The sequence below is a fragment of the Odocoileus virginianus genome, chromosome 12 (genome assembly GCF_023699985.2).
Source record: "Odocoileus virginianus isolate 20LAN1187 ecotype Illinois chromosome 12, Ovbor_1.2, whole genome shotgun sequence".
In the NCBI taxonomy this organism is placed as follows: domain Eukaryota; kingdom Metazoa; phylum Chordata; class Mammalia; order Artiodactyla; family Cervidae; genus Odocoileus; species Odocoileus virginianus.
The window spans coordinates 14,283,770-14,302,366 of record NC_069685.1 but is presented as its reverse complement, the minus strand read 5'-3'; the positions used below and the strand labels follow the sequence as shown (position 1 = coordinate 14,302,366).

Below are 18,597 nucleotides of genomic sequence, written 5' to 3'. Positions count from 1 at the left end.
ATTTACATCAGGTCAAAAGTTAGGATGAGAAATGTTATCTGTCCTAGTATTTTCAGACATAATGCTTCTATGTCTGATGCTACTTTCAACTGTGGATTTTAAAAGAAAAAATGTGTTAGCTCCAAGAAAACATTATTATACACCTTGTTTTTACAAAAACTGGAGAAACACATGACTGTGAGGTTCACCCCTCTGACAGGTGTGTGTGTGGATGGTGTGTGTGTGGGTGGTGGTAGGAGGGTGGTGTGTGGGTGGGTGGTGTGTCTGTGGGTGGTGTGTGGGTGGGTGGTGTGTGTGTGTGGGTGGGTGGTGTGTGGGTGGGTGGTGGTGGGAGGGTGGTGTGTGTGTGGATGGTGGTGTGTGTGTGTGTGGGTGGTGTGTGTGTGTGGGTGGTGTGTGTGTGTGGGTGGTGTGTGGGTGGGTGGTGGTGGGTTCTTTCATGGCTAGTCTTCTCTGTCTGCACTTTCTCCTTCAGGTAAGTCATTCATTCATTTAAACAGCTTCAAGCAAAACTCCTCAGGTTGTAACTTATCTTTTGAACTCAACACATTTCTGTTTCTAGTTGATTTTTGTACTTGGATGTTCTGCTATCTCCTTGTTGCCAATTAAATGTGGATTCATTGCCTCCCTGGACATCATGCATCAAACGTGTGTATGGTGCTATGTGATTACTCAGGGTAGTAAATCTCCTAGTTCAGTTCTTCATACATAACAAAAGCAGGAATGAAAGATAACCTTGCTATTATTCTTGTTCTCCATTTTGGTTTTTTTTTTTTTTTTTTGGCTATGCTGCATGGCATATGAGATCCTAGTTCCCCGACCAGGGTCCAAACTCATCGCCCTGCATCAGAAGTGCAGAGTCCTAATCACTGGATTGCCAGGGAAGTCCCTCCAATTGTGTCTTCATAATAACCCTTGGTATGGCTATGGCAAGTATTATTATCTTACTTTTTGATGAGGAAAATAATATACCAAGTTGTACAGATCATCAAATATAAAGATACTGACAGGTAGGCAGGTAAAATTGCAAATATATGCCAATGAAATTAATAATCATTGTATGAAGAATGATAAGTATTCAGACTAAATTTTATGGAAGCAAATTTTGGGACTGACTTGATAGAGTTGATATATAGTAGCTAATATATATAAGTTAATATTAATAAGCTAAGTTAATATTAACATTAACTCAATTATTTAAGTATTCTTTCATAGTTTTGTAGAAGAAACGAATATGAGATCTCCCATGGGTTAAGCAGCCTGCATTAGGTCAGGCAGCAACAAGCTAATAAACCACCTATCTGGGATTTGAATACAAACCAGACCAACTGGCTCCTGAGAAGTTTCCCTACTACATTCTTCTCTCTGAAATTAATAAGAAGTTGGGAGGGAAGAAAAATGTAAGAGCAAATGCAAAGTCATCCAGGTAGAAATAAGTCTATCATACACAGGCCTGGGTTCAAGCAGGTTTCCAGGTAGGAAACCACACCTGGAAGAGGAATCGGACGGAAAGGAGGTTGGAAGAATCTGGGATGCACCAGCAGTGAAGTGGTCCTTCTTTTGTCTTTAAACAGCTTTGTTCTATGCATTTATTTACTGGCCTCACAGAGTGGTGGCATGTAAGACCTTAGTTCCTCAACCAAGGATTGAACCCATACTCCTGGCGTTGGGAGCACGGAGCTTTAACCACTGGACTGCCAGGGAAGTCCTGAAGTGGTCTTTGAATGTCAAGCTGAGTTGTTTGGGTTTCTGGAACTGCCCAAAGGGAACCTGACCTTCTGTCTGCTTTAACTTAATCTGTGACAACACGCAGGCAAATGAACACGCTGAGGAGAAATGTACCAGCGGCACTGGAAGAGGCAGGGGTTAGTTTCTTAATCCGGAGCTGTAACAGTCTGCGTGAAACTGTCAGCATCTCTACCTCAAAAGACTTCACATACATCTGAGTCACTGAACTATTCCCAAAGGTGAAGAAAGGGACAGATCGAAGACAGACGCCCCAGTCACATGCCATCCCTGACTCCCTGATGGAGGGGTAAGTACTGCAAGTGCGGAATGTAGGTAATGGTGGAGAAGCCGTGTGCTTCTGCACCAGGTTCAATGTTGCAAGGGCTTTAACTGAACATCTGGCTAGTAACATACCTTCCGTGTATCAACAGCACCTACTCCATGTGAAGAAATTACATGGGTCAAGTAACGGCAGCATGATTTCATATGCTTGCCCCATCACCTACAAGCATAACTGAAGAGTAACAACCACATGCTTGGGGGGAAACCTTGGTTAAGTCTTTTTCACTGGTAGTTCTAAAACAGGAATGTAACAAGAAACTTGCTGATAATCTCTTAAACCAATAGTTCTCAAATATAACAACTTCAATATGAAAGGAATTATTTCCTTAGCCTATGGACTAGTCAAGGTAGCCCCCTCACTGAACCAACTAAAGATTTTTTAAATCTTAGAAGTGATAAGGGTGTATCATCTACTTTAGTATTTTCTTTGATAAAACTGGCTGCAGGAAAGGAAATGTTTTCACAGTTCTCTTTTCCAACTTTTGCTAAGGTGTTTTCTAAAATGCTCTGAAAGCAGAATTTTTCCAAAAAAGTTGTTCCAAATGGGAACAACTCTACCTTTTTCATAACCATTTAAAAATCTACTTCATGCTTGGTCAACTCATAGCCAATCACCTAAGACTGAATTTCAACTGATAACTAAAATTCAACAGATTATTCTGAATCTTCCTGGTAATGTGAATCTCATTTCACCAAATTCATTATCTAAAATAATGAATATGTAATAGTATCTATTGAACACTGGCCCATACTATAATTTATAGTTAATGGCTGTAAAAAAGAATATTTGTGATACTGTAAACTGCTATCTTAAGGATTCAGCAATCATATGTATTATAATTCATGAAAAATAGCATATAGCATTCTTTTCATATTTCTAGATTGTCTTCTTTGTCAACTGGTGAGCAAACACACATAATACTCTTTCAGTTCAGTTAAGTCTCTCAGTCGTGTCCGACTCTTTGCAACTGAACTGAACTGAACTGAAAGAGTATTATGGGTGTTTGGCATCTATCAAAATGTTCTGAGTGTCTTGCAATAAAAGAGAACAGATCCAGGAAAGTTTAGACATTACTAAGGAAACAGTGCACAGATGTGGATGCTGAAAAATTAATACCACACCATCTTCTGATAGGTTGTAGCTCCAAAAATGCTCCTACACAAACAGAATGAAACATGCCAGGGCACAAATGCCCATGCCATCGCCGCATAAATGAATCATAAGGCATTAAAACAGAAATGTCAAGCTCTGGCATCAGGTCCAATTTCTGACAAATTCCTCAGCCTCACACGTGTGTCTTCATGCCACCTTGCTGGTTGAGAGAATACTAGAAGCAAAAGTAACCTGCCCAAGTATCATATGTTGAGGCATATAGATGTAATCTAGAAAAATGGTACTGATGAACCTATTTGCAGGGCAGGAACAGAGACACAGATGCAGAGAATTAACTCATGGACACAGTGGGGTAAGGGAAAGGGTAGGGTGAATTGCAAGAATAGCAACTGACATGCGTCATGTGTAAAATAGATAACTAGCGGGAAGCTGCCGAATAACACAGGAAAGTCAGCCTGGGGCTTTCTGATGACCTAGAAGGCTGGGATGGAGCAGGGGGGGCTCAAAGGGAGGGGGCATGTGTGTGTGTGTGTATCTGATTCACGTTGTTGTGCAGCAGAAACCAACACAACAGTGTAAAGCAATTCTCTTCCAAATAAAAATACATTTAAAAAAAAGAAAAAAAGGTAACCTGTCACATGTTAACAAAAACCAGTCGAAAAATAATGTTTAAATGTTATACAGTGTTTTATCTTCCTCACATCTCAAAATATTTTTTAAACTTGCAAAGTGAATATTTACTATTCTCAGATAAGATGTTCTAATCAGGTACCAATTTTGTTACAATTTAAGGCCACAGGAACCCTGGGAGGTTGCTGCTGACATCTAGCGGTGTAATTTTTAAATGCTTTAAAAACATACATCCAGAGAAAGAAAGGGACAAACATACTCATACATGAAAAAACAAAAAACAAAAAAGAGAAAATGTTAGTCGCTCAGTCATGTCCAACTCTTTGCAACACCATGGACTGCAGCCCACCAGACTCCTCTGGTCATGGAAATTCTCCAGGCAAGAATACTGGAGTGCATTTCCAATTCAGTCATCAAATCAGTGAACACAGTAGATAAATATTAAGTTGACTGAGGTGGCAAATTATAATATGACTTTTTCCCCAATTGATTTTGATGTAAGATATGCAATAGGCAGTGTCCTTATAGACCAGTGTTTTGCTCTTAGGCAAAAGTGCCCTCATTGAGTAGCTTGGGTTCGAGTTTTCTCCAGTGGTATGTGCAAAGAGGCACAGAGCTGATAGGTAATTGAACTGTGCAACCTCTGAATTAGGCAACCTCCCTTTGATGAAGGAAATGTATTTCAACAGTTGAAAATTATTTGCTTTATAAACTAGAATATTTGATTTTATGTATTATTCACATTGAAAAGATATCATAAAGGGAGAGAAAGTTCTTTAGTCCTAATTAATATAAGACGCTGCTAAATTATAATCCTCATAGTACAAAGGAATCTTTGAGCCTTTTTTTTAATTGGAGGGTAACTGCTTTACAACGTTATGTTAGCTTCTGCTGTACAGCATGAATCAGCTATGCATGTACCCTCCCTCTTGAACCTTTTAAATCTTCTTTCAATGAGTATCTTAGAGATGCAAGAATTTCACTTCTTCAAAGCCTGTCTACTTCACTCACAAGTGGTGGTAAAAGTGGGCCACAGAAGAACCCTCTTTCACAATCACACCAAAGGAAAAGAAAGTCCCATGTCAGTGTGTACCTTTACACAAAATAAAAAAGTTGTATAATGTACGTATACATACATGCATAAATACATGCACACAAGGGAGCTATTATATAGCAATATTCATAAATCAGTGACAGTGTGACAGATAGTGTATCTAGGTTACTTGACAGAGTAAATATGGGTTAAGGAAGAGAAATAGTTGTAGCATGATGAGGAATTCAGAAGGCTCCATAAAGAGCAGTTTTAAGGTTATACAGGCTTCGGAATAAGGAAGAAAGAAGACTGGGCATTTCAAATGGAGTTTCCAGCATAAGGAAAGACGAGGATGTCTAGGGTATAGAGTGGAGGAAGAGAGAAACAATCGCGGTAAGAAACATAGGTGGGGAAACAATGCAAGAATGTGAACATTCATAGAAGACAATTCTATGGCTTCTATGGGGCTCCCCCGGTGGCTCAGCAGTAAAGAACCCACCTGCCAATGCAGGAGACATGAGTTTGATCCCTGAGTTGGGAAGACCCCTCAGAGAAGGAAATGGCAACCCACTCCAGTATTCTTGCCTGGAAAATCCCATGGACAGAGAAGCTTGGTGGGCTTCAGTCCACGGGGTCTCAAAGAATCGGACATAGCAAGTGAACAATAACAACAAATGGCTTCTATATGACTATTCCATTAACACTATACATGGGAGTTTTCTTTAGTTTAAAAAAGATAGAGTATTTACTAAATCTAATTCTCAGAAGAGTAAAGAGTACCAAGAACTTCAGCAAATAACAAAACTCATTTTTAAGAAAAGGTAAATTCATAGAAATTATCGTCTCTTCCTTATGTAAATTCACCTTTCAGAATTACTTTTTAATCACTCCTCCATGAAGGTGTTCAATGATTTATTCTTCGACTTTCAGTTTAAATTCTCTATGCAAGATGACTGATGTTACAGTTCTATTTCTGTAAAGCACTGTGTCTATTGTCCATGCATTAGTCAAAGCATCACAACAATTACATCACCACTTTCATCACACATGTAGATGTATTTCAAACTCTCATTGTGATTCATGCCCTTTAACTGATTGATCAACCTGCAAATCTGATGCTTTACTTGCCATTGTTACTTAACAGTAGTTTGCAATAAATAATATAATTGTAATAAGCTCTTAAAATATCAAAAGAATTTTATCCTTTAAAGAATGTCAATATGTATTATATTGACAGAATGTTCTATTCTACAGCCAATAATAATAGACCACAATGAAACCAATCTCTAAGCAATATATTTATCACTTATTTCTTAGTGCCCTATAGCATAAATAATGCTGTACACTAACCTTATGGTAGTTTATTTTTGATTCTCAAAAAATGCATTTATATTAAGCCCAGATTTCAACCTATTTATAGACAAAAGAGTACATCAAAAAATTGCTGAGTCCTTAATATCCCATTTCACTTTCCCATAGGGAAGTTAAATGTATATGAGACTAACATTTAATATTCCTACATAATATAAATAAATTATAAGCATCAAATTTTCCTAACTGAAACTCAATCTATTTTGAGGACATATAAACCTGTTTAAAATGGAACAGAATAACAGTCTTTATTTTTGTGCATAATCTCACTAGGGACAGAGAAGGGTATTTTAACCTGAATAGGTAAAGTTGTCTCTATTTGGGAATTAAGAACACTGTAACCAACAGACATCTGAGATTTTAATAATAAAACACTACATGAAAAGTTACTTTTAAACCCTTTTTTTAAAAATCAAATGTAGAACTTTCAGGTATCTGCACACACAAAAGTGCCTGCTAGCCCAATAGACTGCTCTCCAAGCCCCATTGCCAGAGTTAATGGTATTCAAAATGAGTGTGTTAGTCATCATGCACAACTGAGAAAAGTTGAATGGTCCCATTTGTCCAAAAATAACAGCTTTACTAATATGCCTTGAACTTGTACTATTTAAACATTGAAATTGAAATGCACATATCCCATTTAGGATAATGGAGACAGAGCATCAGAACATTACCACTCTTTGCCTTATTAACAGAAATTTTTTATAAAGTTGCAAACACCCCTATTTCAATGGGTCCAAAGGACCAACCTAGTGAGGCGATGACATGAACACCATTTCTCCCACCCTAGTTTCTCCTTCACACCCCACTCCCAGCCTCCACACAAACACCAGTATCCTATAGCATAATCTCTTTGGGAGCATTATCAGAGCAAAGTACTTGGACTGCCAACACACAGAACTGGTCCAATTTTATTTGCACGTTGGGAAGAAGCAAATTTTGTTACTCCAGGTACACAATGCTGGACATTCTGCCACATTAATGGGAATTTCCCTCCTTCGCCTCGCCTTTTTCTTGATAACATTCAGTTTGAAGTAAGTTTATCCCTATCTTAAATAAATGAAATAAAAATCTAATAAGATTGAATGTATTAGTATATACATACCTCTGGAAAAAAGAAACATTTCACATGAGTGCATCCTGGGTAGTCTGTGCATCATCTCTTCATCCTTATTTTCATTAAAAAGGGCATGGACCCTTGACCCTCTTCATTATCTCCATCTCAGTGTGTTTCCTTCTTTGTCTCACTGTGTCATCTTCCATTAATGCCCTCTCAGTCAGCAGTTTTCTACCCTCCATATCCCTATGCTTATATCACAGTGCTCAGCTTCAACCACTTCTATATACTGTCTAGATATCAATTTTTATTATAATGCTCTTCTTGAGGAGTCACAGTTAATATTTTTGATAAAGCAAAACTTCAACTGATTTCATTAGCCATTAAAAAATACCTTGCAGTTTGATTTAACATTTTGGTACAGAGTGCCTACAATCGCAAATCTCCATTAGAGGAGAGAAGCTACTTCTTTAAACAGTTTATGCCTCCCTTGAAGCATTAACTAAAGCCAGAAATAAACAGAAACACCCCAGTTTGTAATTTAAACTAGCAATTTATTTTTGCTCCACTGCAAATTAAAGTTCAGAGCCTAGTTTTTGGCTGATGTCCATTCAATTCAAAGGCTTCCTTTGTTTCAGCACTCATTTTTTTTTTAGGAATTCATCAATTTGTCAAAAACAGAACCCAGTTGGTTCCAATTAGTATGCATCCTATTATACATTTCAACAAATCCAGTATGTCTGTTCATATATGTAAAGTGACATCACATCCTCACAGTTATTTAAGTAGGTAATATAGATAGATGACTTTAGCTCCCATCATAATTCTAACCTTCTCAACACTTTCTAGTAAAAATTCTTTTGAGACAGGAGTTTTATTCATGAAACATACATTTTATATCTGCATCTATGCTCTTCCTTGTTTATGCATATATGTCATTAGAATATTTGCATGAGCGTTCACATTCTAGGGCCCACGTATGTAAATAAATCACACTCAGTTGGAAAATTTAGCAACTAAACATGCAATCTGTTGAGTATAATCAGGCATGCTATTCAACAGCTGCATGATATAATTCAGTCTTTCCAAAGAAAATATATGCTTTGCATAAGAGTGTCTCCATCAAACTCAATGAAGTTTTTCCAGGAATTTGTACTAAAATTTTTTTGCCTATTCAAGAAACAATATATTAAACCATCTGACTAATGCTTAAATAAAAAGAAAATCTTATAAAATATTTACTAATTCTCATTGTCTATTATTTGTAAATATGATACACTAATTGGAGTTATTTCCAAGCAAATAGAGTACAACAGCAGTCCCCGATCTCTTTGGCACCAGGGACCAAAGATTTTGTGGAAGACAATTTTTCCCATGGAGGGTGGGAGTGGTTTGGGGATGATTCGAGGGCATCATATTTATTGTGCTCCTCTGAGAATCTAATGCTGCCGCTCATCTGACAGGAAGTGGAGCTCAGGCAGTAATGCGGGTGATGGGGAGCGACTTTGCTAATTTGCCCACCACTTACTCCCGCTGTGCAGCCTGGTTCCAAACAGGCCACAGACCAGCATCTGTCCATGGCCCAGGGTTTGGGGACAGTCAAGATCCTACCTACCCATTTAAACAAATGCAAGTATAGTGTCAGAAAAGTAATCATTATCCACAATGCATTAAGCTAATATATATTTTAAAATTTACCACCTACTTCCTCAACATGATGATCATCAAAAATCATTCCTTCTACTTTTCAGATAATGATTTACTTTTCTGATTGATTATCCAATAGCTAAAACAAGGAATCAAGAAAAAACCAACTAGTTGAATGCATCAGTGTTAAACAGACTAAAAAAATATATATCAATTCAAAATAAGCATTACCTTGTTCTGATTTTTCATGAAGTATAGCAAATCTCTTGCCAGGCAACACCATTTCTTTGGGTTCTGTGGGCAAAAAGAAGAGAGATTAATAAAAACAACCTTTCTTTTCACTCTATAAATGCTTAAAGAAGATTTATTAGTAATAAAGGTCAGAGAAGAAAATCATTTAACAAAATATTCAGCTCCATTCAGCAGCTGCCTTGGGAACCACTTGCTTTAAATGCCAAGTAATTTCCCCAAAGGTCCCCTCTCCCCTGCAGCTGAGAGCAAGGGTGACTGCCGCAGATCCTCAGCCCTGTTTTCTTTGCCTGCCTCTCTTTTCTCACATGGGAACAAGACCAGCACTCCAACAAGGAAAAGCAATAGCTTCAATCATTTCTAAAGATAAGATGTAATCCATGTTGAGACAGAACATTTACTTGGAACATAACAGACTGAAATGGAATTTGCAATTATCTAAACTTAGTTTCCTCCCTCCCCTAGTGAGGAGGGCTTTTAAAATGTTCACACAAGTTTGGGTGTTTTCCTATTATGCCTTTCCACAAAAATGATAAAGCGAGATATTGTTGGGATGACTCAGTAAATAATTGCAGATTGCCCTCCTTATGAGCCACAATTTCAGGGTTTTTCTATGCTGCTCCGAGAAGGAAAGTACTTGATAGGAGTCAAAAGTTATGAAAATATATCTTATTCCCTCCCTTAGCATATAACCATCTTGAGGAGTGTCCCATAAAAGATTTTATTGCATCATTATCTGAATGTTCAGATTGCAGGATAAGAAATTCAAGTCTGAGCAATAGTTCTCCAAAAAGAACTGTCACATAGGTAAGAATTTCAAAATCTCCCCTTAAGAAAGTTATTTGAAGAAACATTAACAGTTAAAAGCAATGTTGATTAATTGACTGTAACAGTCATTAGAAGAACAATCGTATAATTGCAATCACCACATCTTACTAGCTGTGTGAATTTAGGGAAGGGAACGAAACTCTATAAACCTCCTTTTCTCATCTGTAATATCAGAATGATAATTCTTCCTGCTTCATAGAATTGATAAGATAAATAAACAAGACAAGTACATAGAAAAGACACAGACCTAATGAATGTTAGTCAATATAATTATGAACATATTATTACTATTTTTTTTCATTTATTTTTATTAGTTGGAGGTTAATTACTCTGCAATATTGTAGTGGTTTTTTTTGCCATACATTGACATGAATCAGCCATGGATTTACATGTGTTCCCCATCCTGAATGCCCCACCCTCTTCCCTCCCCATCCCATCCCTCTGGGTCATCCCAGTGCACCAGCCCCAAGCACTTGTCTCATGCATCCAACCTGGGCTGGTGCTCTGTTTCACCCTTGATAATATACATGTTTCATTGTTCTCCTTTTAAAAAAATCTTGCAACCCTTTTGAAAATCACTGCCCTAGTGAGCCACATGTTGGAATGATTAAAATCATGCCATACTGGATAGTTCTTAATTTGTTGATTTATTAATCAGTCAATGAGGGAAAAGGAAATAAAGAGTTGTTTTAGGACTTTGGGCAGGTAAGGAAAAAATATTAAATTGCATTTTAAGAGGATGAGTAAGCTGTCACTCCCCTGCAGTAGCGTCCCTTGACTTTGCTGAGGATTTTAATTTAAAGATGTCCTCCAAGAAACTGGGATACTTCAAGATTCACTTAAAGCAGCTGACCCTTGTCTACTCTTATGAATACTCAATTCAATTTAAAAAAACACCTTGTGAGGCCCTACTACAATCAATACATTTTAGAGAAACCATTATAAACAAAAAGGACTCAAGAAAAACACTGTCAAGTGGGAAATTTGTAGACAATTATTCCAAGCAATTCATGAAAATACCATCATTAAACAATATAAAATGTGCTGAAGCAGCAGAAAAAATTGAACAGATATTATGCAGTCAGGAAAGGGTAATTTAAAAAGCAATTATAAAATCATATGGTATCACTTATATGTGAGATCTAAAAAAGATGATACAAATGGTCTTATTTACAAAACAGAAACATACTGACAGAGGAAACAAATTTATGGTTATCAAAGGGGAAGGTATGGGGGGATAAATGAGGAGTCTGAGATTAATATATATACTGCTATATATAAAATAGATAAACAAGGACTTACTGTATAGCACAGAGAACTCTATACAATATTCTGTAATAACCTACATGGGAAAGGAATCTAAAAATTAATAGATATATGTATACTCACAACTAAATCACTTTGCTGTATACTGAAAACTAACACAACATTGCAAATCAACTAAATTCCAATATAAAATAAGAAATTGAGAAAAAATAATAATCTTTAAAAAATCAATCAGAATAACTGAACTGATGTATACCAACTGACCATTAGTCCTATTTGGTCCACAAAATTTTTACAAGAGAGAAGGACTTGGAAAGACTGAGTCTGGAAGACAGATTAAGTGCAGATGTAAATTAAGATGACATTATACAGAGCAGACACCAATCTAACATGACTGGTGTCCTTATAAGGTGAGATACAAAAGTATACACACAGACAGGAGAATACCACATGAAGACAAAGACACAGAGAGAGATGACCATGTAACTAGGAAGGCAGAGATGTGCCTGCAATCCAAGGAATACAAGGATTGCCGGCAACAACAAAAGCTGAGAAAGTCATGGTACAAATGACCCTCTAGCGCTTTTAGATACACCATTGCCCTACTAGCCTTCAGAACTGTGAGAGAATAAATGTTTCCTGCTCCAAGGCACCCAGATCATGGTAGTTTGTCACAGCAGCCCCAGGAAATGAATGTAGCATCTTTTGAGCCAATAAGACTTAGGCCTTTACCCATACCCTGATCATTTGAGACTTAAAAAAAAAAACTTACATTGATTCACCAAACATAGTCTCAATTTAGAAATCAGAATACCCAGCTACATACAGAAAGGTGACTTAAACTTTATTTTTTTATCTTTTCATTTTTCATTTAATTTTTAAGGGAGTGGGGCTTCCCTGGTGACTCAGTGGTAAAGGATCTGCCTGCCAATACAGAAGACACGGATTCAATCCCTGGTCTGGGAAGATCCCCATTCTACAGGGCAACTAAACCCGTGTGCCACAATGATTGAACCTGCGTTCTAGAGCTTGGGAGCTGCAACGACTGAAGCCCCCAGGCCCTAGAGCCTCTGCTCTGCAACAAGAGAAGCCGCTGCAATGAGAAGCCCGCATGCCACAACTAGAAAGCAGCACCTGCTTGCCACAACTCGAGAAAAGCCCACACAGGAATTAAGATCAAGCCCAGCCAAAAACAAATACATAAAATTGTAATTTTTATGGGAGTACAGTGGATGCCCAATCTTGTGTTAGTTTCAGATGGACAGCAAAGTGAGTGAGTTACACATATACATATGCCCACTCTTTCTTGGGTTCTTTCCCCATATATGTCATTACAGAGTATTGAGTGGAGTCCCCTGTGCTGAAATGTCTACCCAGCTGTGCCATACAGTAGGTCCTTACTAGTTATTAATTTTATATACGGTAGTGAGTATATGTCAGTCCCAATCTTCCAATACTCCCCCCTACCCCCCGGTAACTATAAGTTTCTTTTCTACAACTGTACCTCTATTTCTGTTTTGTAGATAAGTTCATTTTTACCCTTTTTAAAGATCCCACATATAAGCAATATCATATGATTTGTGTCTTTCTCCAAATTGTCAAACCTCCATAGCTTGCTATAGTAGAAACCAACAGTCAGTGAAGAGGGTCCTCTATTGTTTCCCCAGGTCCTTCCTCCCCAGCCAGTCAACCTTGGTTCCAAGGCCTCTGGAACATGGGAGTGGAGTGAAAGAGGGGAGCTGGGGAAAGAAGTGGCCAGTGGAAAAGGAAAAGTAACTTTCTGGTCACTGACCTAAGAGGGCTAGCATCTACTTAAAGCTGATTCCTAACCAATGGATGCTTTTCCAGGTTCAGTGACTTATCCCCCTTCTCCAATCACTGGGGACCTTTCTTTCATCTGTACAACCCTTGGCAGGAGTCATACATCTCACTTTATCACTTATGACATCCACAACTCCAAGTGACACCTTTAGCTTCTATATGCTAAGACTAGTTCAGCCTTGGGACAGTCTTTGGGGACAGGACCCGGACAGCCTCAGGGTGACTCTCTCACATTCAAGGCTCACATCTGCTCCACAGGGGACTCTCCAACGAGCCCCGGGGAAACGGGCTAACCCCCTTGCAGCATCTCTCGCTTGCTCTACCATGAGCTATTCACAAGCTCATCTCCTGGCCTTTAGAGTCAGCAGAAATCAGCACTGTCTGTACTGAAACTTCCAAAACTTCAAGGGGTACACATCCAACTCTCACTGAGTCTCCTTGATGCATCTCTTTCTAGCACTAAGAGGGGAAATGTGGAAATGCTATAAAACCTACATCCTTGTAGACATGTCTCCTGGAGCCTCGGCTCATATCAAAGAAATCTGCCTTTAATTTTCAGGTTCTCCACCCCTTTTGTATTAGGAATGTAGGGGTCATCTAACCAGCTTGAGGGAATTTATACAAGGTAATGTGTCTCATATATCACTTTGGTGTCTGATAGCTATTGCCTTAAGAGTTCAAAATTTTCCAATTTTATTTTCTGTGATATTAGTTTTCGCAATTTGAGCTTTAGAAGACCCGTAGGGGAAGCAGCTACATATTGCAAAATATGTTTATAGGAAATGCTACTCAAAGTTCTGTGGTGACCTCAATGGGAAGGAAATCTAAAATTTGGATATATGGATATATGTATACATATGACTGATTCATTTTGCTATACAGCAGAAAATGACACAACATTGTGAAGCAACTATGAGCCAATAAAAAATTTAATTTAAAAAATGTCTACTGGATTTTTTTTAAAGTTTCCTGAACATTCTGTGAATTTTACATTGTTCTTAAATCGAACTTCTCCTATTCAGTCAGGCAAAGTGTCTTATGGCTCCCATATTCTGTCCCATTTCCTTTCTCGATGTCTATTCCTTCTGCTGGTGGTTCAATTCTTTCTTTTCAGCATCTTCCAAAGTTACCACCCTGCCAAAGATTTAATGCCAGCTTCTCCAGAAAGTGATCCCCCAGGTACTTTGAACTCTGCTGATTTCTTCATTATTTGACCCTGTATAGCAATTATAATAAATGTCTATAATTTGTATTGCTTTCTTAGGTTGTCTTATGTTCTCATGTCTTCCCAACTATATTTTAAATTCCTAAAAGATTGTCAGGAACTTGCACCTCTTGTCTAGTCCCTTCAGTGCTTAATTCAATATTCAGCACATATGAAGGAGAGTCCTAATAAGTACACAATGACTTGTATGTATTAAATATCTATTTATAAATATTAAGAGAAGTAACTTATGTAGCATAAGTATCTCACCAGGGTCTTTGATAGACATTGCATAACATCCTTACTGTTGCATAAAATTTAAAGAACATTTGAACAAATATGTGAGATAGGAAAGAGGCAGAGGGAGGTAGTAAATGAGAGGGAATAAGGCCATCATATAACAAAGATGCTATTATTTTGAAATAGATCTGCATTAAAGATTTTGCATTTTTCTATGTCTGACACCACCTTTATACCACGGGTAGCAATTTCTCTACCTAAGGATTAGGAATGTCATAAGATAAATAAAAGGGTTACCCTGGTGGTGTTAGTGGTAAAGAACCTGCCTGCCAATGCAGGAGACAAAAGAGACGCGGGTTTGATCCCTGGGTCAGGAAGATCTCCTGGAAACTGGAATTGCTTCCCACTCCAGTATTCTTGCCTGGAGAGTTCCATGGACAGAGGCAGGCTACAGTCCACAGGGTCGCAAAGAGTTGGACATGACTGAAGCATGTTAGCATGAATGCATACAAGATAGAAAAAACAAAGATGTTTAGAGTTTAACATCCAAAAAGAACTCTGGGTCCAAAACAAGAAAACAGTATTGTACATCAAGTTTTCCTTAGAGAAACCAGGATCTTTAAAAACACAACGTTAGTTACCATTAATGCAGTAGAAGGCACACCTAGAGAAACAGATCACAGAGTTCTGCAATACTAAGAGTAGAGAAAATGTCGGGTATGATGTAAATGAGAAGGAAAACTATCCAGGCTCAAGAGCTGTACGCAGTAGAAAACAGAAGAGGAGGGGTCAGACGCTGAGTCCTTCTTTTCCTTGTCTAAGTTTAAACCCCACGTGAACATGGTCATAGGAGCTTCTGGACTAACAGACTACTCTTCAGCGCACAGACTGGAGAGCACGCCGAGAAAGCCAGCATTCTGCATTAACACAACATAGAGGCAATTAGGGGGCTTTGGAGGAGGGAGAGAAATGTCTAAAGCCATGAACCGGGGACTTCCCTGCTGGCTCAGTGGTTAAGACTCTGCACTTCCACTGCAGAAGGTGCCAGTTTGATTCCCGGTCAAGGGACTCAGATCCTACGTGCTGCATGAAGTGCCCCCCAAAAATTTACAAAAATAAAATAAAACAAGAAAAAGCTCCAGTATTCATCTAAAAGCGGTGCAGAGAGATAACAGAGAACGGAAGACAGCATTTAAAGAGATAAAAGGCTCAGATTTCCTCAAAACTCATAAGAGTTGTAAAACTTCAGATTCAAGAAGCCCCAGAAGTCTTGAGCATAATAAATAAAATAAGGAAAAAAAGAAAAACCAGACATGAACCTGAGACAGAATCCCATTATCCCACAACCAATGTATGGTGTCCCAGGGAGACCGAAGTTCCCAAGAACCCTGAGCAGCGGACACAAGAGTCCTAGGTGGGCACGGCCCCATACTACATTCACCCAAAATGATCATAAGAGGCCCATTGAGCCCCACAGTCACAATGCCATAGGGGACGAGAAGAAAAGAAAAAAATCTGAAAGCACTGACCACTGACCTAAAGGTTGTCTGGGTCATCCACCCCCAAGAAGAAGGAACCAAAAGGTATCAGGTACAATGGCATCATTTTTCAAATGAGAAAACTAAAGACCAGAGTGGCAGACGCTTACTCAAGAGTATGACTCATGTGAGGACTGAGCAGAGGCAATAATTGCCATTTTTATAGCACCTTCTGAAATGCTACCACATCTTCCTACATTCTCACCTGGAGTCCAGTTTTTCTTATTATTATACATATCAATTAATGCTGCTATTCAGTTAATATTTTAAAATAAAAATTTCAATTACATATTTAAATAAAAATAACAATTAGAGACGGTAATTTTAAATCCATTTTCTTTAATGGATAATGAAATAGATTTAAAATAATAAATTTTGAGTTTGCAGGAAAAAATATTAGATAATTTAATTAGTAAATTTAGCAAGATTACTGAATTAGGGTCACTGTATAAAAATAAAATTGCAATACCATGTAACAAGAAACAAACCAAAAATAAGAATTATACTTTATTAAAATAGAATTAAAAACCTCACATACCTGGAATAAACCTAACAAAAGATGTTTATGATCTTTATACCTAAAACTCACAAAACATTACTTAGAGAAAATAAAGCAAACTAAAAGATTGAAAGACTCCATGTAATAAGGATATCAATTTTCCCCCAATTAATCCATGCATTCAGTATATTCAAAATCAAAATCCTAGTAGCTTTTTTTAAATTTTATGAGCCAAAATTTATACAGGAATGCAAAGGGCCAAGATTAGCCAAGGTGATATTAAAGAAAAAAAAAACTGGAGATATCAAATTTCTTGTGAAACTTTTGCAATTAAAAGTGTGTAATTGGTACAAAAGCAAACAGATATATGGAATGAAAGAGAGTCCAGAAATAAACCTACACAAATCATAAAAATTAATTATACAAGTAAATTATGGCAAGTTTGACAATGTGGAGCTGTGGTAAGAAGGCAACCTCTCTACTAAATCATACTGATTGAATTATGTATCCATTTGTGATGAAAAGTGAATCTTAATTCCAACATACAAAAATCTGTTTCAGAAGGTTTTGTATCTAAATGTAGATGATAAAACAATAAAGCTTTTAGAAGAGACTAGCCTTCCCTGTGGGGTAGACAATGGTTCTTATAAAGCATGGAAGTGGTAACCATAAATGGAAAACACTAAGTTTGACAATATTAAAATTAAGAACTTGTGTATAGAAATATTGAATGTTATGTACCAGAAACTAACATAGTGCTGTAGGTTCATAATAATTAAAAACAAAGAAACAAATTCATAGGAAAAGATCAGATTTGTGGCTACCAGAGGTGCAGCGTGGGAGAAGGGATTAAATGTAGTTGAAAGGTACAGGCATCCAAAGGACAGCAGCTGGAGATAGAACATTGGTGTTTTCCCTGGAACACAAGCCATTTCCCTTATTTTTAACATATAACATTCCTTCTCAAATTGCTCATTCATTGTTGACTTCGTTTAATACAAAGGAATCTTGCATAAAATGCATGCATATTCCATTTTAAAACATATTTGCATATCTCACAGTACATATGTTTGAGAAAAAAAGTTTAATTTGAGCTCTGTCAGCCAGGAAACACCTGGAGCTGATTTTAAGTATTAAGCCTGACCTTTGACATTTTCTTTTGCCAATACTAAAATTGCTACCAACTGGATCCGTTTCTAATTTCCTCTTGCTTACTATTTTATGAAATAATTATTTCAGACAAGAAAAACACAAACAAAACAAAGGTTTAGAATTGTAGGTTTTTAGAAGTGTCTTCATTTAAATTTTGGAAAGAAAATATAAATATAAAAGAAGAAATACAATTAATACATTTGTATGTGTCTGCAAGCAAAAGATAGAAAAGTCTTTTTCAACTCTGAATTATAATTATACATAGTTAAGTATCAATAATGAAAAACCACAAAGGTAATAATAATCAGGCCCAGGCATTTGAAAGATATGCTTAATCTATGCCAGAGGAAAGGCAGAACTAAAACAGTAACAAAAAAGCTATATGCCATGTTTAAAACATACAAAACACTGAATACTGGGAATAATTAAATTCGACCCTTTTGTTTTTTAATATTTTAACTTTTTTCAGTTGATGAAACCGTCTTCTCTAAATGATATACTTTAATTTCACTGATAATTTGATTTTCCTAATCTTAAATTTTCACTTAAATATTGTTTATTCAAATAAATGATCAAAATATTTCCCCATAGGCAATTTAGCAAGAAAATAGGCTTTTTGAACATTATTTTTAAAACTCAAGTTTCGAAGTAGAAGTACCTTATTATCATTATTGAGAATGCAAAAAAAATAAACATTCAGTGTCATCAAATATAAATCAGGCATTGTTCTGAATCGCAGTCTTATACATTTAACACAGACAACAATTTTAACTGCTAGGTACACTATTGTCCCATTTGATAGATGCGGAAACTGAAGACAGCTTGGTTATTGGAAGTTACCTGAGCCACAGAGCTAGTCAGCAAAAGCAGGATTTGAA

General features: G+C 37.2%; 1 protein-coding gene across 4 annotated transcripts in view; it reads right to left on the bottom strand.

The window, feature by feature from the left end:
• INPP4B (inositol polyphosphate-4-phosphatase type II B) overlaps positions 1 to 18,597 on the bottom strand; it is an 825,365-nt gene that overhangs the window by 680,050 nt on the left and 126,718 nt on the right. For all 4 annotated transcript variants that reach the window (XM_070474820.1, XM_070474815.1, XM_070474816.1 and 1 more), the window contains exon 2: positions 9,154 to 9,216. The gene's annotated coding sequence lies outside the window, so the exon portion shown is untranslated. The remainder of the gene's footprint in view (positions 1 to 9,153; positions 9,217 to 18,597) is intronic.